Raw genomic sequence first — 27,056 nt, 5'->3', positions numbered from 1 at the left:
GTCTGTCATTCCTCGATCCGGGTTCCCTGGGTCATATTTTGTGTGTGGGGAATTAATAATTCAGGGCAATGTTTTTAGCTTTTTCTTTGTTTTGGGGGGGATCTTTGTTGTGAGCTTCAAATTGATTGCATCTGAAAACATGGGCAGTGATGGGCAGGCTGCAGTGATGCTCCTGAGATTCACCAGAAAATCCTTCCAGTGCGTGCCGGAGAAAACAAAATAAGTGTGTGTGTTTTGGATTTGCTGTAAGCGAGGCAGCGGTGTCTATTTGTATTTGTATGCATGTATTGTGTACAGCTTGCAAATTAGCAACCTTCATAGCTCACAGAGGAAATGACAGGGTCCTCAATTAACATACATATTTGCTTACATGCCCACACAACGGTAATAAAATAGACTGTGTTATTGCACATTATACTCATGCATGGTTAACTTACTCCCACTTGTTTGGGCGCATTTGCATATAAACTGAATGCAAAGAGCAACGGTTTCCCTGCTTGGAGTTGATATTTCAGAGGTGTCGCCATCACGGGCCAAAAGATCAAAAACACACTCTCTCCATCCCTTTCTTCATCCCGCCATCCCGTCCTTCCTCCAAAACACACTTAGCTCCCCTGCTTGTCCTCTCTCCTGCGTGGGGGTCTGTTATTGTTTATGGCAGCCGGTGGGAGGGTGTTTGGTCTGCTCTCTGCGGACTGTTTGCAGGCAAACAAAGCTTTGAAGGCCGTCGCCACTCTCTCCCACGCCGGTCGCTGGAAACTTTGCGGTCACGGCGTCCGCTGTTTTGACTGGAGCAGGTTGTCCTCACCCCGTCGAGGAGGAGGAGGAGGAGGAGGAGGAGGAGGAGGAGGAGGAGGAGGATGAGGATGTGTGTGTGTGTGTGTGTGTGTGTGTGTGTGTGTGTGTGTGTGTGTGTGAGTTACTGTGGTTTGTTTAGCTGTTAGTAAAGGCTAATTTTCAATGTCGTTACCATTTTGTTAAACTTCACACAGTCCATGCTTCTTCGACGAGTGAAGAAGCATGGACTGCTAATTTCGGTAGCCTGGCTAGCCGAGTTTACTCGTACTGTAGAAGAAGGGAAATAGTGATGAAGCACATGACACAACTGCCCTTGAAAAATTATTAGGGCTGTCAAAGTTAACGCAATAATAACGCATCAACGCAAATTAGTTTTAATGCCACTAATTTAATGCTTTAACACAACTTACGATTTTTAGGTTGTAGCAGGCTCAGTTCTAAAGTTGGATCATATGAAACTAGAAAATTTAAGGAATCCATTGGTACCAACAATGTCAGACTAGCTTGTCGGGAAGGAGGTTAAATAACGCTCTAAAACTTGCGCTACATTTTGGCATACTGGCCATTTTCAAAGGGGTTCCTTGACCTCTGACCTCCAGATGAGTGAATGTAAATGGGTTCTATGGGTACCCACGAGTCTCCCCTTTACAGACATGCCCACTTTATGATAATCACATGCAGTTTGGGGCAAGTCATAGTCAAGTCAGCGTACTGACACATTGACAGCTGTTGTTGCCTGTTGGGCTGCAGTTTGCCATGTTATGATTTGAGCATATTTTTAATGCTAAATGCAGTACCTGTGAGGGTTTCTGGACTATATCTGTCATTGTTTTGTGTTAATTGATTTCCAATAATAAATATATACATACATTTGCATAAAGCAGCATATTTGTCCACTCCCATGTTGATAAGAGTATTAAATACTTGACAAATCTCCCTTTAAGGTACATTTTGAAGTGCTAAAAAAAATGTGCGATTAATCACGATTAAATATTTTAATCAATTGACAGCTCTAATTGTTTTATTTAATTTTTTTTATATTTGTCGTAGTATTACCAATGGGTTTTTAAGACATCTTGCAAAAGGGCAGGCCCGGCCATAAGCTAATGCTAGGCTAACGTCTGGGCCTTGGTATGGAAAAGTGTGGGAACCCCTGGTCTATGACATAAACTGTAATAGTCCACACAACTGAGAGTGGTGAGCTGGCAGTAAACATGCTAGCGCTACAGTGCTAGCTTGGCTACCCCCCCTAACACGCTCTCCTCGGTGGTCGTAGCAGTCCATCGAGCCTCTCCCCTTCTTCACCTTCCTTCTCGCTCTTTCACCGCGGTGAATAATGAACTTTTCCCCTCATTCTTTATCTCCCTCTCACACTCTTTTCTCCTCCCCCCTTTCCCTTCCTCTCCACCCGGTCCCTCCCTCCCCGTTCAATAAACTCCGACTTCATTCGCCACAGTGTTGCAGCAGTCTGTTTGGCAGACCTGGCGGCCCTGTCGCACAGCGCTGACGGCTGAATGCGGCGCACCGAGCACACTGGCCGCATCGTGCTTTTGATGAGGCCCTACATCTTAGTCTCTCGAGAGCCCCGCGTGCGTGAGCTGATGGCGAGGCCGTGCACACATCGTGGACTTAAACACACACACACACACAGATGTAAACATGCCATATTGTGTGCACTCCAGCACCTTTAGCTGCTCCGTTAGCCTCCCAGTGGCTGACACAGCGGAGTGTGGAGGTATTTATTAATGCCTGTCACGATGACGCGTTGAATGATAAACAGGAAAGGGTCTGGGTCTGATCGATACTCAGGCACTGCTCTGAGGTACATCCGCTCCTGGCCAAAGGCGGATCTCTCTCCATCTCCATCTCTCCATCTCTCTGACCGTAAAGCTTTAAATCTTTGGCCACTCTCCACCCGCTCTGGCTGCCAAAAGTCTCTCCGGAATAACTCTTCTTGCCCTGTTTAATGGTTTAACTACTTTAAAGAAAAGGGCAAGGCTCTCTATTGTCTCTCACTCTTTAATCATATTAAGTGCCGGGCCAGAACGACAGCTTCATTTTTTGATGCGCACTAAAACAAGCTTCATATCTCAAGTGCTTGAGTGCCCACTCATCATCTCGTGTCTTTTCATATAGTAAATGCTCGTGGCCTCGTTTTGTGTATGTATGTGTGTGTAATTTCAGTAAAATACACAACCACTCCTTCTCTTGCATGCTCTTATTGTCTGGTTTCACTCCGTATTTCTCTCTTTCACACACACGCATGCACAGAAAACCCACCTGATTGCTTTCCCATTTTTCTTGCAGAGAGATTTATGGTTAGGGGAATGTTGGAGACAGGCTATTACCATGTCCCGTTTGAACTCATCAGTCAGACAAAGTGGTCGAGGTGGCGGCGGCGACACTCGCAGGCCTCTACCGCGACACACTCACCCTCCCACACGCCTCCCCCCGCTCTCGTTCATGTTAACCCTGCTCCGGTGGCTGCTCGGTCTCCCACGCCGCCTTGTTTTTCATCAGCATTTAGGCAGCAAGCGCCGTTCTTTCCCATTTGACTGGAGGCTGGATGTGGAAGCACCGCGTGCCCTGCAGAGATTCACGTTTGCACCACAAATCAGAGTCACTTTTAGTCATACTGAAAGTGTACGCTGCAACAAATGCACAGGAATTTTCTTTTTTTGGTGGCATAGTTTGGCACATGTTGCAGAAGAGTAGTAGAGTAGTAGAGTAGTAGAGTAGTAATGAGCCTTTAGGAATACAAACTATTACTTTTTTTGTGCTGCTCTAGTAACTTCAGAATGGAATTTTTATGTATATATCTGAGGAATACCTTGAGGGAATTTCTTCAAATTTGGCACTAAATATCCTCTTAGACTAATAAAGGATGAACTGATTAGAATTTGTCGGTCAAAGGTTAAGGTCACTGTAACTTCACAAAACACGTTTTTGGCAATAACTCAAGACTTCATATGCTAGTTATGGCAATGTCACACAAATATAACAGGATTAAATGATGAAGTGATGACATTATGGACAGACATGGATGTAAACCTCAACTTGACTGGTTGGCGAAGGCATACAACTATGAGGCGGTAATTCTAGTTGGTTTTTTTTGGCAAGAGAAACATAAACTAGACACCATCTTGGATGGGATCACACCAGCCGCAACGCCAAAAATTGGACCAGGGACGTACTTCCCCACTTCCTAACCCCCTACTTCCTTGCTCGGACCACACCCATCTTCGAGCTCTGCCATCATTTTGATCTCAAAATGTATCTATACACCTGCAGAGTGTTATGACTGCATGTTGCACACTATTGCGGTGACAAAATCTGTCCACAGACAGACAGCCATGATGACACACAAACTCTCAAGGTGAAAACAATACCAGCCACACGCTGTCGCAGCTGGTAATGAATTAGAGAATATGACGGGGCTTGTGTTAGCTCCATGACATTTTGCTTCTGTATTTAGCTCCTTTATTTTCATCATCTTTCTGTCACCATTTGTCCTTTTTATTTTTGTTAAAACACCTTTTGTGATATTGTTCTTTGCTTCCACATCGTTGCCCTTCATCCTCATGTACCTCTGTGTAAATAAGCAATTGATGCTTAAATTGTTGCTGCCTCTGGAATAATACTCAGAGAGACGTAATGTAAACCGCCATCGCCGCTTCCATCACCGGCGAGGATGAATTTATAGCGATTCTTTTTACGGCTTGTTATTGTATAGGAAGGAAGGTTCCGTTTTCCCCCATCGGTGTGTCTGAACTTCCTCAGTGGGCTCTATCGCTGAGGGACAACTGCCGTCAAATCCTTTCAGTTGTGCGTTGATCCCTCGTCTTTCCCACTGTACCACACACACACTCACAATGCACTGCCAAGCCAACCCGTCCCATTACTATAAATTTAATTAGAAGTGACTGTGCTTTGGTGTGAGATGTATAGAGAGGAGACAGCAGTGCTCGCTGCATTGTGTTCAGTAGCTGAGGGGATATCTCGCCAGCGCCGGCTCGGCCAGCACAAGTAATGAAGCCCACACAGCTCACAGGATCATCCTGACATTGTTAGAGCCTGTATATTCCTGTTTTGGCCTGTGTAGTTCACAATAGGTGGCTGCTTTTCTGCCCGTCTCGTCATAAGAATATTGTTTCCTAAGCTTCCACGGTCGGCGCACGCTGGCAGGCCTCAGTCTTGGCCGGCGGTCGGTTATCACTGCGGGTCCGCCTGAGCCGAAGCCGAGGCATCCGTTTCACCTCGGCACGCCTGCCACCAAGCCTGAATTCCACACTTATCTACAGGCAGCAGAATGGGTCTCGAGGGACAAGAGAGAGCGAGGAATTTACTCCCCGAAGCTCATAAGCCAGGCCCCCCCCTTCCTGTCCCACACACAGATGTGTTCAAGGAGTACAGCATTAGCCGGTGGAGTAGCCATGTATGTTGCCTGAGTACATATCAAAACCTTCCAGAGAGCCTCTTTTCCCGCCTTCGCTCCCCTCGTCTTTTTCTCTCCCTCCCGACACTCCTCTGCTCGCGGTGCGTTGGAGCAAGGCTGTTGATAGGGGTGTGCGCCCGCTGATAAGTAAACACTCTCGAGGGGCTTATGGAGAAAACGCTGCTGAATATTCCCTCCAATTGTGTCGCCCAGCTAACTCCGGCATAACCGGCTGTCAGCTGGTCGACGTAAACAGATAACCGAAGCAACCCCGCAGCCGCGTTGACTGCTAAGTAGCCCGAGTGCGGCGAGCGGATATCGGGGCGTCCTGTTTAGCAAGCGTGGCACAGCTGAAGGCTCGCCGTGCTTCAGTCAACACAAGTCCCGTGTGTCATCCCTTGGGAGGGCTCATCTGAGAATCAGGGCTGCCTGACAAGTCACATTGAGTGAGATAGCAGGGAGAAGGGTGGTGAGCGATGCCAGATTGGCTTTCCACTGCTGCTCCGTAAAGCTTGATAAGTACAGCGCGGGGAGAGAGCGGCTGTTAACAGCAGTGTTACAGGTGTCATTCATTCGAGCAAAGGCTAGTTTTCTCTCAGAATGACTCCCCGAATCAGCCGGCCTTGCTTTGTGTGACAGACAACCATGCTTCTGGTCAGGGGCCTTTATCTAAAATGCAAGTGTAGCATGTCTGTTATATCTCCAAACTTCACAAAGTAAGAAAAACACACTGACCTTCAATTTTTCCACTGATGTCATGGTTGGCGTCTCGGTGTGCTTTCACAAATAATCTGCTCAGTTCTGTTCAAACAAACTGCTGCATTTGCCTGTTTGTTTTGGCTTTTTTAGGCCGAACTCTGTTATTCTGTTATTGTGACGCCGGTGCAGACCAATCAACCACAGCGACACAGCTTAAAGGAGTGCACTTTGGTCCACTTTTAAGCAAATTGTGGTGTGGTTCATTTCTGCTGCAAACAACTGAATTCAAAAGTTGAAGTACTATTACAGTTGTATGATGCATTTGGGATGTCACGATACTAGAAATTTACCAATATCATTGAAATTTCACAGTTCTCGAGTAAAGTAAAACAATAAATCTGATGAACTTCAACGTCCATCCTTATCCGGGGCCGGGTCGCGGGGGCATCAGGCTTAGCAGGGAGATCCAGACGTCCCTCTCCCCAGCAACGTTTTTGTAGTTCCCAGGCCAGACGAGATATATATAATCTCTCCACCGTGTTTTGGGTCTACTCTGGGGCCTCTTACCAGTTGGCCGTGACCAGAAAACCTCCAAAGGGAGGCGTCCAGGAGGCATCCTGATCAGTTGCCCGAACCACCTCAGTTGGCCCCTTTCGATGCGAAGGAGCCGTTACCGTTTGCATACTGTTTTTTCTTAGGAAGTTAGAGAGGTCATAATTCCATCTCTAATATCTATTTTATATTGCTGTGAAAACATTTCCTTTCAAACGACTGGAATTATTCAAGTTTCTCATCAAGAAACTACATTTTACAAGATTACAGTTGAACGCGTCATGATAACATTAGAATTGTAATTTACTTTCGCCCAAAACTATTTTTACTGAATAGAGCCTGAATGCATCATAACGTAAATCAATCGTACCTATCGTTAACGTTAGCTGTTAGCTCGGTGCAGGACTGTGCTGCTTACCAACTGCTAACAGATACATTTAACTAGCTCTCGTCGTGCTGATTTCAACACAGATTTGTTGTTCAATGTAGCATTATCAATAGTGAGGTTACTGCTTCCAGAATTTTCTATCGTCTCCGGGGCGACGTTAGTCTCGGGCCTTGACGGTACCTGCGGCACTGTAGAAAAACGAGTATAAGGCTCAGTGAAATGCAGCACATTTTCTGTCAATCACCGTAATAAACCATGTATTACTGATGCAGGATGACAGTCGCCAAAGCTGTCCAATAAACGACTTACCTGTTAGTCCATTTGAATTTCATCTTCAACTCTTGGTTCATTTATACTGAGTCAGTGTGAAAACGAAACAAAGTAGAACTAAAAGGCAACACTACATCATTTAGTTTCTTTGGTTCGGACAAATGAAGTCAGCTGAACCACAGGTGTGAAAGTGACCTTTCCATCAGGATACTATTTGCTCGACTTCATTGATAACCAGGTCACAGATCCTGAGGTGTATTCTTTTTCTTTCAACTAAATACCGAATGCATAGCTGCAGCTCTTAATCACATCCCAGCTCCCAGTGTGAGTCCCTATGTCGCCCCTCTGGAGGAAAAGGCATGCATTGAGATACGTGGCACAAATGTCTATAGGAAGCATTGAACAAATGTCGAATAGGTCCCCACAGGACCCCCTATCGAGCTTGTGTCTCGCTGCCTGAGATTGTTTGTGTGTGTGTGTTGCGTTAATACATCTCTCTCCTCTTTTTTTCCCCTCATTCCTCGTTTAGTTCCTCTCTGTCTGTCTGTCTCCTTGACCGCCGTGCCCTGCTCTTCCCTTCAACAAAAGCGCTCATTGGTCCGTCTCAGCCGTTTCCCAGCGGAGGTCTGCGGGCCGAGGAATCCCCTTCAGAGTGGGCCTTTTATCTGGCGCTGTGCCAGCGGTAGGAGAGGCCTGATTTGAAAAGGACCCTCTGTAGACCCGCTGTCAAGCACAGAGAGAGGCAGACCTGATGGATATCTGAGCTTCTCAGAGAGGCTGGCACAGAGAGGCCCGAGCCGGCCAACAAAAACTGCTGGCCTCTATCGCATTCTCCCACTCTTGTTCATTCATTTCCGCCCTCGGTCCGTGTGATTTCCATCTCTCTTGCTCATCTGTTTCCTGTTTCTTCTTTCTCGTGGTGTGGCGTTCCCTGACAGGGCCCTGCATATTTATTTGAATGCACAGGCAGTAGTGCTGGAATCACACATCACTCGCATATCGCGTTAATTTTACTTTTTAGCTGCGAGCGGCAGCTTTATAGCTCACTCTGTCTGTCAGTCGGCCCACAAAAATTTCCCCACCCTCTGGCGACCGTAGTTTTCCACCTACGAGGCTGAAATTTGTCATAAAGGTTAAGTGTGTGGGTGTTAAAGGGCACCTATTATGCTCATTTCCAAGTGCAGACTTGTATTTTGGGTTTCTACTAGAACATGTTTCAATGCTTTAATGTTCAAGAAACACGTATATTTCTCATGACAGCTGTGCTGCAACACCTCTTTTTACCCTCCGTCTGAAATGCTCTGTTTGAGCTCCTTCATTTCCAATGGTTGCTGCAGAAGGTTGTTTTAGGTTGAGTTGGATGAGGAGAATGAATTAAAGCACTTCTGAGTTTTTCATTTGAATTGTGGGCAGCACTTTTACACACGCAGCTGAAGGTTATTTTAACTCAAGTGTCTTGGGTTGTTCTTTAATACAGCCGGGGGGAATATTTTCCACTGGGGATACGTTGGTATGCTGTAGCTGTGGTTAAAACATGAGCAATATAACAACCTCCTTGATGACTACAATATCCGTATTCTTTTCTGGCTTTGCTTTGACCCAGATTCACTGTTGCCTTGTTTAAGATCATGAAAGACACCTTTTGAAAAACAACATGCCTTTCTATTTTTAATTTTTTTTTGCTGTTTCAAGCGCTAGATAAATGACAGGTTCCCTTCTATTTGAACGTGCATCGAGTGAGAGTCGGCTGAGTGATGAGCCAATTAAGCCGAGCCGCCGAGGTAGTCTGATTACTGGAGCTTACCGCGACGACGCGGCCTAATTCGGCTGTAATGAGCATAGCCGAGGAGGCTGGCATTACTCACTTTAAAGCCCCCTCTTCAAAGATGAGCTCATTGTGTGTACTGTTTTAGGAGAACCTGGGTTTTTTTCCAGATATCTGCCAAGTCCATACAAAGTCATTGTTCAGCCCCAAAAGTCAGTGTTATTGTCATAACACGGTGAATCATGAATCAGGCGGCACCCACTGTGTCATGCTGAGAGTACGTCTGGAAAAGCTGACTGGGAGCTTTGTTAAAAGCAGCACGCACAGGGAATCGGATGTGCACGTGCGGACATGGATACTGTCTGTGCACGTGAACACACATACACACCGGTTGGACACAAATTGGGGGCTTTTTCATGATATGATTTCAGGCTGACCTTGGTCTGATACATTAAAAGAATTGGAACAAATGAGCAAACTGTAAAACCAGCGTTGGTGAATTAAGTAGCTATAAAACTTTTTACATGAAGGGACACTCTGATAAATGAGCTCCATGGTCGTATTCTTATACTGCATGTTCTCAATTAAGCAAATATAGAGACTATACCGGAGAACCTTTCGGGAGTTCTTCATACAGAATTTATGTCGATCTTACGGGTAGTTTTTAACTCCTAGTGTGTCACTGGTGGTGTCACTCAATGTCTTCTCATCACATTTAAGCTGTACTTAAATTGATTAGTGACTTAATTAATTTCCAAATGGAATTACCATGTAATTGGATTACCACGTAATCTATTTAATGCACGGAAATATGCAATAATCACATCCCTTGTTACCTCATGTGAACTATCTTTTAACTGCAGTGGTGGAATGTAACTATTCACTCACTTGAATACAATTGTGACGTACTTGTACTTTATTTGAGTATTGCCATTTTTTGCGACTTTATACTTTTACTTTGGACAATATTGTACTTTTTACCCTTTGCATAACTTCAGTTATTTGTTACTTTTAAGATTACAGCTATACAGTCTATGTTTCAGGCGAGGAGTGAAGGAAACCGTTATTTATGCTCTCACTAAAGCAACCAGACTCCATTGGGAAAAAAACAGTAATTTTACCTTGCAGAACACAGGAGTTGTTGGTCTACTGCTGCCTTTGTGTTATTGTGTGACTTTGGTTAGTTTGGATTCGCCAAAGTCACACAATAACACAAATAAACTAACCGATCGAGGCAGCAGTAGACCAGCAACTCCCGTGTTCTGCAAGGTACATTACAGGTTATTTCAATTGAGTCTGGTGTCTTTGAAGAGGGCATATATTAAGTGGCTAAAATACGTCTTGCTGCCAGCCCCGTCCATAGCGGTACATTGCTTTGCTTCCGTGCACTTACGTCTGCTTCTCCAAACCGAGGGTGTGCCGACCATCATCTACTGTAGGTAATACACTCGTGAGCTGACTAAAGTGCTTTACAAACATAGGCAGAATAATACTATGAATAAGTACCTCATACAACCCCACTTCAAAACATCCAAACTATGTCTTTATAAGTAAGATTTTGAATGCAGGATTTTTACACTGTGTTATTAGTGCTAGTAAAAGATCTGAGTATTTCTTCCTTGACTGGTGAACTGCTCAAGCTCCAAATTGAAGAATAGGTTCTCTTTATTAAAAAACATAATAATAAGACTACATTTTGCTGTATTTTTAAAACTCTGTTTGTTATTCATTATATTCTGCGAGGACTCCGGGCTGTCTATAAAAAAAAGCATCTCATTTCACATTTCTTTATGCCATGGTGCTTTGTAATAAACTCGAGGCAGAGCTACACCGAATCAGCGTTGGCCAATATCCTCTACAGCTCCTCAGGTGTCCATATACAACAGCACACAGCAGCGTACAAATATTGAAACACAGATTAATTTCCTCCGCCGTTCCCGTATACTCACACTCCACCCCATGGTGCCAGTAAGATGATACCTCCCTGCCTGTCAGCGGAGAACCTTCCATCCTATAAAGGACGGCTGACAGATGGTGCTTTTGACAGGGTTAACGCTCCACCAGCATCCAATCCATCCGACCGATATGAACCGATGCGCTGCCTTGCCCAAGGAGCTTGGGAGGTGGATTACCTTCTTTGACTTATTAGAGGTGAATCAGCGCAGCTCAATCACAGGTTAACAGTTTGCCCCTTTTGGATCTTAAGCAAAAAAGAGGCCCACTAGCAAGTGTCGAGCATTAATCACAGTCGGTCTACAAGGCCTTTACTGGAGAGATAGCGGAGAAGACCCTCTAAGCCTCTCGAAGCAGAGGAGGAAAGCAAGACCCTGTGGGCGCCCTCGGGTGTTTTCATGCACCCTAATTAATCCTGTATTTGCCTGAAATGTTCCCTGGCTTTCTCCTCAGTCTAGTCCCTGTGGTGTTGGTCTCGTTCTCTTTCTGCATATTTGCTATTTATTTTCCCTCTCTCTCTCTCAAGCATCAGTGTCCCCGAGGGAGTTCGATTTCCAACACAAATATTCATAAAGAAGACTGATGATGTCTCGGCTTCCATAGCAAGAGGAAAGACATTAACGCCAGGCAGTGCCATCAGCAAATAGCTAATGTTCGTGTACCTACAGCTAAACAAGGCTTTAATGTCAGTTATCGGTTTCTAAGCTAGCATTACCCTTAGCTCACAGGAAAGTGAGAAAATGAAGCACAGTCGGTAGTAAAAACAAATACTGGCAGAGCTTTAAATCTGAGGAAGTAAGTGTTTGCTCTGCTTTAATGAATACGCCTTAGATGTGTTTAATGTGAGAGAACTGCAGCAGTGGAACATATTTTACAGCATTTTCATTGAAGGATAAATTCACCCTGAAACTCTCTAAAGGAATACATTTTGGAAAATGCACTTATTCACCTTCTAGCGGAGAGTTAGAAGATTGACTTTTAAAGGGACAGTGTGTAGGATTTGGACATATAATGGTGTGGTTGCAGATTGCAACCAACTGAGAACCCCTCCGCTCACTCCTCCCTTTCCAAGACTGCAGTAATGTGAGCCGCCGCCGAGCCTACCTGCACCTCTAAATCTCACTAATTAACACGTTAAAGGTCCCATATTGGAAAAAAGTGACACTTTAAAGGCTTTTATATTATAAAGCCGGTTTAAGTCCTATATGAATACTGTGAAAGTATCGAAACGCTCAATCCACAGGGAAATACACACAGCCCGTATTCAGAACCTCTGCATTTGAAACAAGCTGTAAGGATTTCTGTCCATTTGTGATGTCACAAATATACAATATTTAGACCCTTTACACAGTTTTAAACGTAAACATTCTAAATGTGTCCCAGTTTATTTCCTGTTGCAGTGTATGTGAATGACATCAGCTGACAGGAAGTAAACATGGACCCAAGCTGTTGCCTAGCAATGCAATTCTATTGCCATTCCATTGCAACTCCATTGAAATGTACTAAAACGGAGCGTTTCAGACAGAGGGTAGATACAGGTATATTCAAGCAGACAGCATGAGGAAAATAAAGTTTTTTTTAAACATTAAAGTATGTAAACATGTTCTAGTAGAAACCCAAAATACAATTATGAACCTGAAAATGAGCACGATATGGGACCTTTAAATATAATTGGTTGGGGCTATACAAAAACTAAAGTGTCATCTTGTTGTCACTGTCGCTTTTGTGCTAAGCTAAGGTTACCGGCTGCAGGGGGTAGCTTAGCGTACAGACGTGTGTGATATCAATCTTCTCATCTAACTGTCGGCAGGAAAGTGAATAAAAGTATTTTCCAAAATATAACCTTTTCACACTGATGTACTTTGTGGCGGTCCGGTTGATGTTTTTCTCTGCTAATACCCTGGTCACATAAAAGATAAGAGGGTTGCTCTCCAAAAGCCACGGCTGCCCTGTGATAACTAAAATTGAAGAGAGACCCAGATCTCACAAAGGAAGAAGCAAATACAAAAATTAGCATACAGAGCTTTTATCTTCCTAGCATGAAAGCTAACGTGTGTTGAGCTCACCAGAGTGTACCATTAGCTTATGTCAGACTGCTTACAGAAACAAAACCAGGAGCCATTAGCCGTACAGTGGGCTGCCATTAACGCTACATTAATTTGGCTCTTCATAGCGGGGCCATTGTTAGCTTTCGGATGCAGAGCGGAGTGGAGAGGCATATTTCTCCCTGCGGCATCTAAATATAAATCTGTGTGACCTTTTTATTTCCCCAGATGTTCCACTGCAAGGTAGATTGCATCAGCTTTCAAACTGAGCGCCACAGCTTTATTTTCTCTCATCGTGTCTGGTAAATTGCTCTTTTCTCATTTCGAAACCAAGTGAGGGTGATTTGTTTTGCTGCTCTGGTTTCCTCGCGAAGGCAAAAAAAACAAAACATGAAAGTTTTATTCTGATTCGAAGACACAAAATGCTGCTTCTGTTTTTTTCTGAAAAACTGTTGTGTTTTTTTTGTTGAACCAAATTTCCTGTTTTCGTCTTGATCACCCTCAGGGGAAAGTCTGCTGTACTGTTTATTGGTGGATTTCTCGCCACCGCAACGACTGAATGTCTTTCCGTCTTCTCTGTAAGCTTGTGCCATGTTGTTGGTAACACTTTGTTTTCGTGGTCCATAATTTCCCAATAATTTCCTAGAAGTTTCCCCAGAAAGAACTATTTAATTTGTTACAAATTACAAGGAAAATGGGGTTTGTAATGTCTTGAAAGAACTAATTCGTTATTATTGGAAACTTTGTTCTCCGTATATGTTGAATTGTACGCTTGCCTGCAGACGAATTGGGAAGTTTAGCTATTGAACTTTATTTATCCTATGATTACATACTTCTCTACAGGAAACATCTTTCAATTTATTAGGACCATGAATTTGTTTTTATAAAAATCCCAAAATTATAGACCCGTACAAGAAAGCATTATGCTGCATTCACATGGAATCAGGCACCTTCTGGTTGGCACAGGATGCCGTGGTATCGAATTGGTATCGACTACTACATTTCTGGTATTGTGTTATCCCTAGTCTTCTAGTTCGGGTCTATCCCCCGCCAAATGCTGAATCCTACAAATCCCATAATGCAGCCTGATAGCATCTTTCATTCTACCCTTGTGGCTCAGGGTCAGTCTCAAGCTCAAGGAGGAAGGAGTAGCCTACATTAAACTTAGTGTGTAAAATCACTGGAGGAGTGTTTTATTTCCACCCCCCACCAGTCTGGAGTGTGCACACACTCTGCTCATCACCATTAAAGGCTCTGACCTGCTGCATTGTGCGCTCCTGTACCTCCGTAGTCCGTCTCAACGCACTGTATGCTGTTCATTAGCAGGCACCCAAGGCCCACCGCGTTCCTTTGAATATTCTCTATAAGCATATTGAATGTGCCTCTCCAGATAACCGCTTCACTCTCACTGTCAAAAACATGAAAGACCACCATGCGCTCGTGTATATATATATTGACACTCCTGACCCACGCTGTGTAAGATATGTTGCTGTGTCTTGGCGCAACAGAAACTCGACAGAAGCAGCACGTTTCAAAGCGAGTGGCTCCACCGTGGCTCTGTGTGCTGTAATGCGAGGAATGAAGAAGGCCTTAAGGTTGAGGAGAGCGCTGCTGGTCTCACACCAGCTCTGTGTGTGTGTGTGTGTGTGCGTTTGTTTTCAGCGCCGCAAGACCTTGGCCCAGACCAGTGTAATTATCAAGCCTGAGGAAAGTGTGTATGTGCCCATGAGATATCTGACATCATCTACTACTGCACCATCTCAACTTGTAAAGCAAACAAACCCACACATGCACTATACACACTATACACAGACACACACACGCTGCATGTCAGTCCAAGGGGCTCGTCTCTAAGCCACCAGTAGGAGGGGGCGTGTAGATCCTGTGAGCGCTAATTAAATGTGTTTAACCCAGGGTCATTGGCAGAGCCGAGAGAAAGAAACGGACGAGACTCGGTGAGACTCGTAACAAGCACAGAGAATCATGGGAGGGAGACCGAAGATGCAAAACAAGCCAAAGAAGCAGATTGAGAGGGAAGAGAAGGGTGGGGGAAGAGAAAAAGGCTTTACCACGTTGTAAATGTTTTATTGGGCTTCTTTGAACTTCGCCGACTGAAGGCACGTGTGTGTGTGTGTATATGTGTGTGTGTGTGTGTGTGTGTGCATATGTGAGTTAGTGCAAGTCTCGGAAGAGCGCCATGCCTCCCCCACAGATGACCCAGTTAACATTGAGGATGGGAGGTGAGCCAGAGAGATCCAGGCTGGATTGATGACCAGACGCACACTGAGGATTGCACTGCTGTTTATTTTATCATGTAACATTTTTTCTTCCAAATATCAAAAACTAATTTTTGTTGCACTATCAGAGAGGCTAAATCGATCAACACTCCCCGCCCTCTACTAATCACTTCTGCTTGTGTTTTATTCAGTCTTATTCAGGACTTGGAAATTTGTATTTTTTTGACAAGATACAGCCGGTAGAAAACACTAGCTCATTGGTTTCGTTAGTTTGAGTTTGATCATGTGTAAATTTTAGGGCAGTGAAAGTTAACGCGATAATAACGCGTTAACGCAAATTTGTTTTAAGGCCACTATTGTCGTTAACACATTAACGCAATTTTTAAGGTGCAACAGGCTCAATTTGAGCGCTAGAGTGAAGATACTGGCATCATATGAAACTACAAAACCTAGAAGGTTGGAGAAGGATGGCAAATAACGCTCCAAACTTGCGCACAATTTTGGTATGGCCATTTTCAAAGGGGTCCCTTGACCTCTGACCTCAAGATATGTGAATGAAAATGGGTTCTATGGGTACCCACGAGTCTCCCCTTTACAGACTTTATGATAATCACATGCAGTTTGGGGGCAAGTCATAGTCAAGTCAGCACACTGACACACTGACAGCTGTTGTTGCCTGTTGGGCTGCAGTTTGCCATGTTATGATTTGAGCATATTTTTTATGCTAAATGCAGTACTTGTGCAAAACTGGAACTCAGTGGTGCGCCACGGGCCAAAAACAAAAATCTATTGTGTTGTTAAGATGCAAAATAGTAGAAGGATCCCAAGTTCCCTTGCCTCCATTTTTTTATTACCTCGCTCGCACCAAACTGATTTCCTGCACAAAGTGTCACTCTGCCCGCCGTGCTCAAATTCAGAAAAATAATGAATAGTTAGATACTGCATATTTAATTTTTAAATTTACTCAATTTTGGCCCGCGGGCCCCACTTGCCCTGCTTTAGATCTGGGTGATTATATTTTAATTTTTCTGATTGACCTCATATGAAGTTATAATCCGTTATACTGCACGCACTGTTTTTTTTAATGTCTTCTGCCTTCAATCCAGTACATGCATTGATAATTTCCTGAGTCCTGCACGGGAAAGACGGACCCCGCCAGTAAAAAGGAAACTACTATATAGAGGCAGTTACAGAATGCAAATACACTGATTTGCTATTACTGGAAAAAATGTCATCCCTAAAAAGTGTCCAAAACGAGGTCTGATACAATAATTATCTGAAGAATTGTAACTTTAAAGGTGCACTAATCAATATTTTTATATTTACATTTGATCAAATTAGTACGTATAATGTGAGAGGTGATGCTCTGTTAATACAAATCTGCTGGATGTGCAACTCTTTGCCAACACATTAGCCATATCGGCCGATAATATGTCCGTGTTGTGTTTCCAGCTTGTTTTGCTGCCCCCGAGTAGCCGAGAAAATCAACAATGAAGCTTTAAATAGACTTTTAAATGAGTAGAGCTGGAGAAAGAGAGAGAAAATAGAAGGTGAGAGATTGTCAAGCGTGTTTTCCGAGGAGGAAGTATTGAGAAGAGAAGCAGGAGTTGTTGTGAGAGCAGATTAAATCAGCTGGAGCCGCTCGGTTTATGTGTTCAGTTGTAATTGTGCGGCGCCGTTGCCGGGGCGAACCAGGCACCGTGTCCTAGCTAGCGGTTTTATACCATGACGCCATTGTTATGATTAGCACTACCATTAGCATTTATAGCTCTGGTAATTGGACTCTCAGTCGGAGGTAAATCCATTACTGTGGGATTAAATGGTGTCCCAGCTCTTGAAATTGCCTTTTTTTTCTGGATGTGTGTATGGGACGGGGGAAATGTGTATGTAATAGAGAGATTGTGTGTTCATGAAATCATTTCCTGAATGAATATACAATGTTTTAAACTAAGACAAGCAATCCCATATGTCCCATATGTGTGTGCACATTAACAGAATTGTTGCCTGAGCGGAGTGAATATAACATGTATCAAACCGTAGCCCGGCTCTCTCTGTGTGTGTGTTTCTGACTCGTTCGCCAGACGGAGGTTCATTTGTCGCGGATGGTTAATGCAGCAGCATTGGCGGGATTGTTATGACTTTCAGGAAGTAGAAAGCGTGCCATCGCCAGAGCGGGTGACTAACAAACACACAGCCGCTGCCCCGGCGTCCCGTTGGAGAGAATCGCACGCTCGGATCGGAGATGACATTCTCTCGCTGAGTCAGATAAAAAGCGGCCAGATTATTTCCTCATCTGCTCTCTTTGGCCGGAGAAAAGGACGACCATTGTTGAGTTTAAGAGAAGTAGTGCCTCTGAGTGTGTGTGTGTGTGTGTGTGTGTGTGTGTGTGTGTGTGTGTGTGTGTGTGTGTGTGTGTGTGCCTGCGAAATAAGGGGCCCTATTTAAAGGATCTAAAGCGCATGGTCTATACTGCATGGCACAAGTGCATTTAGGACGTGTCCAACTCCACTTTTGCTAGTTAAGCGGTGCATAATCTGGGCGCAAAGTAAGGCGCAATGGGCAAAGGGGTTGTATTTAGTCTCTTAATGAATCATAGGTGTGTTTTGGGCGTAACAGGAATTAAACCAATCAGAGTATCATCTCCCGTTCCCTTTAAAAGCCAGATGCACCTGCACATCATCGGCGCATTGAGCATATGAGCAAATGCACCGATAACCTATTTAATCGTTGCAGGTGGCACGGGGGGGAAGCAAAATGCATTACATGATAATTAGCACCAGGCTAAACATGTATTAATAAATAATGAAAACTGTATTACTTTCCCATGCAACTCAGGGGGGGCACAGGCTTGCAGCAGGGCACTGGCAGTGTGTAACGCGCCGATCCATCAGCCTCAAAATGCCGCTGTTCAGGGAGAGAGGGCCCGCAAACTTTGAAGTAGTCTACGTCTACACTCGCACACACAGAGGGACGATGAGAGGAGAAGCCACAGAGGCGTGTGTGCACCGTGATTGCTCTGGTCACGGCGGTCAAGCCAGCAAAACAGAATGCCAGAGAGCCTTACTTCATTATTTTCTGAATTGTCACCTGCCGCCTGAATTTTGTGTTTTCCTTTACATAAATAAAAACATTGTTCTCGTGCCGACACTGTGTTTAACTGAGGAGGAAGAGCACTGCTGCGCGTCCTTGTGTATGTAACCAGCAGAGTGTACGCGTGTTGTGAACCTGCCTGTGTAGACGCATCTTACTATTTGAATAATGTGCCCTTTAAATAGCAGGAAAATACTGATCCAGACTTTAGACCAGGTTTTTGTTGGTCAATGGCGCAATCGCTTTCTGCTGCCTCAAGATAGCAATGCACCAACAATGTACCCCCACCACACCTCATTTTAAGACCAACACGCCCATGGGCGCACAAATGGGTGCGAGTACTTACACAACGTAGGCGTGAAAATGACCACTACGGCGGTCTGAAATTAGCAATGACAGTTTTGCGCCGGGTGTAAGATGGGGCCCAAGGTGTCGAGGTGTCGGTGTAAAAATAAAATCTTTAATTATCTGCTAAACACGCGAGTTGAGAAAGTCACGCTGTAATCGGTGCTAATATTTCCTCCCTCCTCGCTCCTCTCCCTCCTTTCTGCACCTTGTTATTTTGTACCCGTTTGGTCCTCTCCCGCCTCGCCTTACCTTTTTAACGTCTTTGAAATGAAGAGGCAGGAATGCTCGGTAACTGAAGTCACGGTTCTGCTGCAACAATATCCCTCTGTTACAGGTACAAGAAGAGAAGGCTGGCTCTCCGCTCCGCTGCACCGCAGAAATGCGTGAGAGCGGCGCTTCTCAGTGGGGGAAAAAAGAAAGAGACTAAAAGGCCCCCCCCTCTTACACCTCACATTCACATTTGTCCGGTACCCAGATTGTATCCAGATACGATTAATCCTTCGCTCCATTTATGCCTGGCATTAAAAATGTCTCTGCGCTATCCACACTGAGAGAGGAGTGCTCTTTCCCCCCTCGTGAGACACTTGTGAATGCCATGTGTAAGCTGAGATACGAGGTGAAAGTGACAACATTTTTTTTTCTTTTCTTCTCCCTAAGATCTTTGAGGGGTTTTTTGGCCACGGCTCACCCATTCATCGCTGTCAAAACTCTTTTTTTTTTGTAACCGCTCACCTCCCTTGTCCTCATCTCATCTCAGAGAGACAGACGGACAGATATTTATAAAGGCAGCCACAGAGGAGAGACACTCACCCGGAGTAAGATACTCCGAGACATGCAGATAGTGAGACATCATTTGGAGAAGTCAGAAAACGAGAGAGGAATGTGAAGGAACGTCCCACAGCTCCGACGTCCTCCAGCATGTATCGTTAAACTCGTCGAGTCAGTGACTCTCACCGAGAACGGCCTCTTCATGTTCATTCTTGCTTCGTTCGTATTATATTAGAAAAAAGAGGACTTTTGATAAGAATACTGCTTTTGTTCAAAGGGCATGAACTTTTCTCGGCGTTTGAAAAGCTGTTGAGTTTGATAGTAATCAAATATCTTGAAGTTATTTTCACAATGCAATGACTGGTTTGCACTGCATGACCTGCGTTGGGGTTCAGTCACACCAGCATTTAAAACAGCACAATTTCAGAACAAAATCAAACCAACTCATGGGGGTTAAATATGTCTTCTATGAGACGTAATGAACAGAATATCTTTGGGTTTTGGTTGGACAAGACAAGCTATTTGAAGTAGAGCAACTATTTTGATAATTGCCAAACATTCTCCAGTTCAGCTTCTCATTTGTGAGAATTTTCTTTTTGTGATATGTAATTTGAAAATCTTCAGATTTATACCAGTGGGCAACCTCCAGGTCTGAAAAGTGAAGCCAATGCTGAAGTGTCTTAAACCTGCATTATACCTAATAGCCAGCAGGGGGCGACTCCTCTGGTTGCAAAAAGAAGTCTGATTGTATAGAAGTCTATGAGAAAATGAGTCTACTTCTCACTTGATTTATTACCTCAGTAAACATTGTAAACATGAGTTTATGGTCTCAATAACACTGTTTTCAGTTAATGAAAGTTAATTATAACATAACAAATAAGCTGCTGGTTAAACTATGATGAAAATAAACATTAGTTGCAGCCTTAAACTGAGATGCAGCATGATTTGCTGTCAGTTATGAGACAGGAATGGATGGTACACGTCTCACCAGTACTCACTAGGTCACTCAGCTTTCAACACTCCTTATTTCCCGAGCATGTGTGAATTAATTTTGCTGTGCCATTTTCTGATGTAATCAGGCACTCACACAAAAACAAGGTAGTAGTACAGCGTGCCGTAATCTTGTCATTTCATCTGCTTAATTAAAACACTTCACTTAGTAAGAATCTCCTGTCTCTTTGCATCCTCTCCCCAGCAGTAATCCTGCGTTAGTTTTGTCAAAGTTGCTTTTCTTTTAAATCCAGGTTGCATTAAAAAAAGAGTATGTGAACTTGTTGACACTCTGGCACAGTCAATGTCGAGAAAAATCTCTTTGGCGCTGGTGCAGAGCCATCCTGACAACAGATACGCCGCGGCTTTGACAGCACATACAGATATGAGATGAACGCAACGATAAGAGCCACCTCATGCGCATCATCCTCTGTAGCGCTCTTGTATAAAGATCTGAGTAAAGCCTCTGTGGATAGAAACTGACCTGTCTATACATCCTCTTTCTGTTTGTGTGTCCCTCCCGGCAAGCTTTCAACACATACAATATACTGAACACTGAACATTTGTGGCTATCAGTTCATCAGTTACAGGAAATCTACCCTCTCATACGTCAGGGCATGTTGCTAGGATACTGTTTATTGAATCTAACCCCACTAAACCACTTGAGCACCACCAATCCCACTGAACGTCACATGCATATATACAGCATGTCATATACATATTGTTGATGCAGCTTCTTTGCAGCCTTGCATGCATTACGTTATCTGTTTCATCTACAGAGTACACTTAACCCTTTGAGACCCACAATAGACCCATTATTGTCTTTTTTAGGTCAGCAGTAGATGTCATATAGAAGTGGTGTACATCACCTGAAAGCTGAGAACCTGAGGATTAATTTGAGATGTAGCTCAGCTCCGTGTATCAAGTTGTTCTCGTCATAAATCAAATACAAAAAAATCTTGTTTAATTAATTTATTAAAATAAATTGTGAAAGTGTATAAGGGTTAAGAACATTATGATAGAAGTATATGATGTCCATCCCCATGCTCTATTATGTCTCATAAGTGGTTTCAGCAATTTTTGGGTTGGTACCATTTGTTATACAGATTTGGTGCTAAATTTAACCATTTTTTTAACCACACGAGAATTGATCAAAATTATCAATAATCCCTCCAAAATACCACATTAAGACACCAAGACCTTGAGGAACACCATAGAAGAAGCCATGCTGTGATTTGGTTTAAAAAACTTTAGATATTTGGAGATTTCTGCAAGAATTTTTGGCAATTGGATGGCGAGCACTTCTGTTGTGTAAACTGCTCAGAAACCCCGTTATTGTCAATCTACCTAGGAAAGCCATCCATCCTCTGAATGCTCTAGGTCTCTAGTTTGTTGCTGTAAAGTTCCATGAGGCTGTGATTATCTTTGAGGTCACCACAGGTCATTTTATACAGAGAGGTCAAGTTTCAAAAAACGGTCTCTATAATGAAATGGCTCCTATGGGGACTAACATCATCACACATGAATACAACTGGGTTCATTGGATCCACAAGAGTCTCAGCTTTACAGTGATACCCAATTGATGAAATTCCAAGACTGCACTCGTGGGTACCCATAGAACCCATTTTCGGTCACATATCTTGAGGTCAGAGGTCAAGGGACCCCTTTAAAAATGGCCATGCCAGTTTTTCCTTGCCAAAATGTAGCCCAATATGGAGCGTTATTTAACCTTTTTCCGGACAAGCTAGTATGACATGATTGGTCCCAATGGATTTCTTAGGTTTTTCTAGTTTCATATGATATCTATACTCTCACTCTAGCTGACTGAACCTGCTGCAGTAAAGTTGATCCAGAGGGTTAATACCAAAAGCTCAGAGTCAAACTTTTCGCCATGAAGGTCACCTCTCACATTCATCTCTGATAACTGACCTACTTTCCTCTCTTCTCTTTTCTTTCCCTCCCTTGTTTCTTTCTTCTTCTTTTTTAACGCCCACGCTTGCTTTTAATCTTTGCAGACTTTTAATGATTTTCAGTTTCCTCACAGATGGCAATCGGCGGTGTTTAATTGAGGCTTGCAAGTGAGAGTATGAGCGGGGTTTTCAGAGAGGATTTTAAGTAGCACCTTGATCAACTTTCTCTCTTTTTGTAAAGGTTTCCACAAAAGCCATAAATTGGCTTTTGGCCTAGTTCCATCTCTTTCCTTATTCTTTCATATGCTTCTATAATGCAGGCTGCAAATATTATTCTTGCTGCAGATATTATTCTTTCTCCGAATCTGTCAAGCAGAAGGGATTTAGTGTTGGGTTTCAGCATAGATGAGGCGTTTTTTTGTTCTTGGAAATGGTGTACAACAGCTCCGATAGTTTTTCTTGGTGCCTCGGAGAGATGAGCCCATTTCTCTCCCGTCGCACGGGGCTTATTAGTTTTCACTGTCAGCTTCCCTTCCCTCTCCGCCGCTAGTTTCTCTCTGTTGGAGCCGGGGCCCTCTGCTCTCAACCGCAGCTCATGATTGTCTGTGCAAAACTATAAAGTGATTTCTCAGACTTATCACATTATGTGCTGTCCCAAAATAAGCATTATCTCCAACAGCGGGTCTTTATTCGAGTCACTCTGCAGTCTTTGGCCGGCGGGGTGATTCTCTACCAGGAAAGTCGACTTGTTTACGAGCTTATAAACGTGATTAATTTTCTTAAACATGAGGGCTTTGCTCAGAATGCTAAGTGGCTGTGGTTGATGGGCCTGGGATGGATCAGATACGTGCTATTCATCCCGTGCGATGATCTCGTGGCCAAAACACGCCGCGGTCCACGTATCCCGCTGGTCTCTGTGGCTCCAGATGACTCGAGCACAGAGGGGCCTCTCGTTTCCTCTTCTGTCGTTTTTTTTCTCTGCAGCTTCACTCAGTCGTCTCTTCTTGTAAATATATCTTTTCCCCGTTGAATCTTTTCTCTTCTGCTCCTCCTCTCTCATCCTTCCCTCTTGCCGCCGCCTCCTCCTCTTCTCCCATGTTGTTCAAGCCACAGTTCCCACAAGCCCCGGGGCCACAGCTGTAGCTCGTCCGTGTCTCTCCCTGACCTCCCCGTGTAGCGCTGGAGAACAGCTGTTCCCCCGTACACACACACACACACACACACACCAACCAGCCAAGTGCAGCGCTCCGGGGGAAGCCTGCAGTCGGGGCAGTGGGTTTGCACTTTTGGGTTCATCATCACAGTTACAACACACACAGACATATGTGGTCGGCCACGAACATGAACTCTCACCACTTTGCACTCCGACAGAGACATAAGCTGCATATCATAAAGTAAAGGTACATGCACACACACACATGCGCTGACATATAAGCCCTTATGTTGAGAACACAATCACCCAGACAGACAGACAGCATGACTTTCCCTGTCAGCCTAAATCTAGGCCACCAAGACCCCTCACTGAAAGGCTTAGTCCTCCCTTTTGTTCCTCGGGGTGGGGACCGGAGTGACCTTTGACCGGTGCGCCGTGACCCCACCCAGCTTTGGAGCCTAAATTCGGTCATATGAGACCAGGTTAGCCCTTCAGAGATGTGTCATGTGACTAAGATGCAGCGGTTGTAGCCAAAGGGGCTGTTCCCTGTGGTGACATAATGGAGATACAAAGGAATGTAGACAGACAACACAGACACAATAGAATACAGACACACACAAGGGCTAATGCATTATTATTATTATAATTATTATTATAATTATTATAATAATTATTGTTATTTAGGGCTGTTAAAGTTAACGAGATTATAACGCGTTAATGCAAATTTGTTTTAACACCACTATTTCTTTAACACATTAACGTAACTTGCAATTTTTAGGTTGTCCCGGGCTCAGTTCTAAAGCTAGAGTGAAGGTACCAGCATCATATGAAACTAGACAACCTAAAGAATCCATTGGTAGAAGGACGATGGCTAAGTAAGGCTCCAAACTTCTGCTACATTTTGGCAAGGTAAAAGTGTTATGGCCATTTTCAAAGGGGTCCCTTGACCTCTGACCTCAAGATATGTAAATGAAAATGGGTACCCATTTACAGACATGCTCACTTTATGATTGTCACATGCAGTTTGGGGCAAGTCATAGTCAAGTCAACACACAGCTGTTGTTGCCTGTTGGGCTTGAGTTTGCCATGTTATGATTTGAGCATATTTTATATTCTAAATGCAGTACCTGTGAGGGTCAGTGTTTTGTGTTGTTAATTGATTTCCAATAAATATATACATACATTTGCATAAAGCAGCATATTTGCCCACTCTCATGTTGATAAGAGTATTAAATACATGACAAATCCCCCTTTAAGGTACATTTTAAACAGATAAAAAATGCACGATTAACTATGGACAGTCATGATTAATTGTGATTAAATATTTAAATCAATTGACCGCCCTTTTACATCTGACCGTTTTCATGCAATAATAACATTCAGTCACGGTTTTCCACCGTATTAAACTGCACAACGCAGCGGCTCTACCTACACAGGTCAGTCAGTGGCAACTCACACACAGATAAGCAGACAAATGTGGCCCCACACAGATACACACAGGTGTATAGCATAGCCTTTGCTGGTATGGAGGCTCGGGGAGTGTTGGCTGAATTTGAATGTAGACCTCCAGCTGACATCTATCCATGATTAATGAGAGAGTCCAGTTTAAGTTTGGGCTCCTTAATGAATGCAGTTCGGGAAGTTGAAGAGCCTATCAATATTTGACATGACTCTTGAATATGTTTGCATAATTGATGCAGGAATTTAAATTGAATCATAATTGCATCATTGTGGACGGTGCGTCCTCTCTCTCTCTCTCTCTCTCTCTCTCTCTCTCTCTCTCTCTCTCTCTCTCTCTCTCTCCCTCTCATTATTTTCCTTGTCCTTTGTATCCCACTCCCCACGATATTTCTCTCTCAAGGCCAAATATGCCCCCTTCACTATCACTACTTTCTCACACACACACACACACACATTACAGACACACGCACACGCACTCAGATGGGTGCCGACAGACAATCAATGTGATCTCGGGGTGTGACTGACACATGGTACTGATGAACCCACTGGGTAGCGTATCACTTTGCTTGCCTCTCTGCTCGTGATTGACAGCTGTACTTCCTCTCTTTCTCTCTCTCTCACACACACACACACACACTCAAACACACACACACACACACACACACACACACACACACACACACACACACACACACACACACACACACACACACACCCTGGGAGCATTGACTGCCTCAGACATCATGCTGCTCTCCAGTGTCGTGCGGTGCTGACATACTCTGTGTTTGATGCTGATGTCAAACTCACTCTCAAATGATTGTGTGTGTGTCTGTCTGTGTGTGTGTGTGTGTGAGAGAGAGAGAGAGAGAGAGAGATATCCATTTTGAATGAACAAGGATTATAACTGAAATACACTTGCTATATACAATATAAATCAGTAAACGTTTTTATCATAATGGCTGGAAAGAGAGGACAATAGAAAACCCATCCTACACACATGTATGTGGAAGCTGGTCACAACAACATGCATATCAATTAAAGCTGTCAAAGTTAATGTGATGATGCATTAACACAAATTAGTTTTAACGCCCATAATTTCTTTAACGCATTAACACAACTTGCTGCTAAATTGTAGATACTGGTATCATGTGAAACTAGAAGACCTAAGGAATCCATTGTTATCAACCATGTCATACTAGCTTGTCGAGAAGGAGGATAAATAACGCTCCAAACTGTTTTTGTCGAGGATAAACTGGCATGACCATTTTCAAAGGGGTCCCTTGACCTCTGAGCTCAAGATATGTGAATGAAAATGGGTTCTCTGGGTACCCACGAGTCTCCCCTTTACAGACATGTCCACTTTATGATAATCACATGCAGTTTGGGTCAAGTCATAGTCAAGTCAGCACACTGACACACTGACAGCTGTTGTTGCCTGTTGGGCTGCAGTTTGCCATGTTATGATTTGAGCATATTTTTTTATGCTAAATGCAGTACCTGTGAGGGTTTCTGGACAATATTTGTCATTGTTTTGTGTTGGTAATTGATTTCCAGTAATAGATATATACACACAATTGCATAAAGCAGCATATTTGCCCACTCCCGTGTTGATAAGAGTTTTAAATACTTGACAAATCTCCCTTTCAAGGTACATTTTGAACAGATAAAAAATTAGTGATTAATTTCACTGAGCGGTTTCACACAAAACTGAATGATGCTTCGACAAACTGCAACTTTCTTGACCTGCAAAATTATGTTTTAAATTGACAAACATCATATGTGTGATTCATGGCGCAATTAAAACGGGATAAAAGAAATATTTGTCTCTCGCCGTTCATCTTTTTTTCCAAATAAGGTCACACGGTGGTCCACTGGAAGGGGCGGGACTTGGGAAGGGTCAATTGGATAAAATCACAAGTTCAGGGTGAAACATCAGAGAATTGTACACATGTTACAGGAAATTTTTATGTATTAATACTTTTTGACATATGTTTAGCATGTACCAAGCGAAAGAATAACATACCATCAAACATAACGAGGATTACAACTTGGAAATTGTATGTATTATTTCACTGTGTCTGCCACTTCTGACTTCCCATCTTGAAATCTTGAAAGTATCCACCAAATGAGAGAGACAAACATATTCACGTTATAGATCAGAATCACAGGAAAACTGCATAACTCCAGTCACTGT

General features: G+C 43.6%; 1 protein-coding gene and 1 long non-coding RNA gene across 2 annotated transcripts in view; both read left to right on the top strand.

Annotated features, from left to right (window-relative positions):
• The window catches only part of ext1b (exostosin glycosyltransferase 1b), a 150,375-nt gene that overhangs the window by 69,787 nt on the left and 53,532 nt on the right, over nt 1-27,056 (top strand). The window lies entirely within an intron of this gene.
• On the top strand, nt 906-25,160 carry LOC141754363 (uncharacterized). The gene is made up of 3 exons (XR_012590614.1): nt 906-1,217; nt 1,271-1,620; nt 24,542-25,160. It is a non-coding gene; the product is annotated as an uncharacterized LOC141754363 (long non-coding RNA).

Source organism: Sebastes fasciatus, chromosome 17, assembly GCF_043250625.1.
Source record: "Sebastes fasciatus isolate fSebFas1 chromosome 17, fSebFas1.pri, whole genome shotgun sequence".
NCBI lineage: Eukaryota > Metazoa > Chordata > Actinopteri > Perciformes > Sebastidae > Sebastes > Sebastes fasciatus.
The sequence above is the reverse complement of the archived record's forward strand: the minus strand, read 5'-3'. Positions and strand labels throughout refer to the sequence as shown.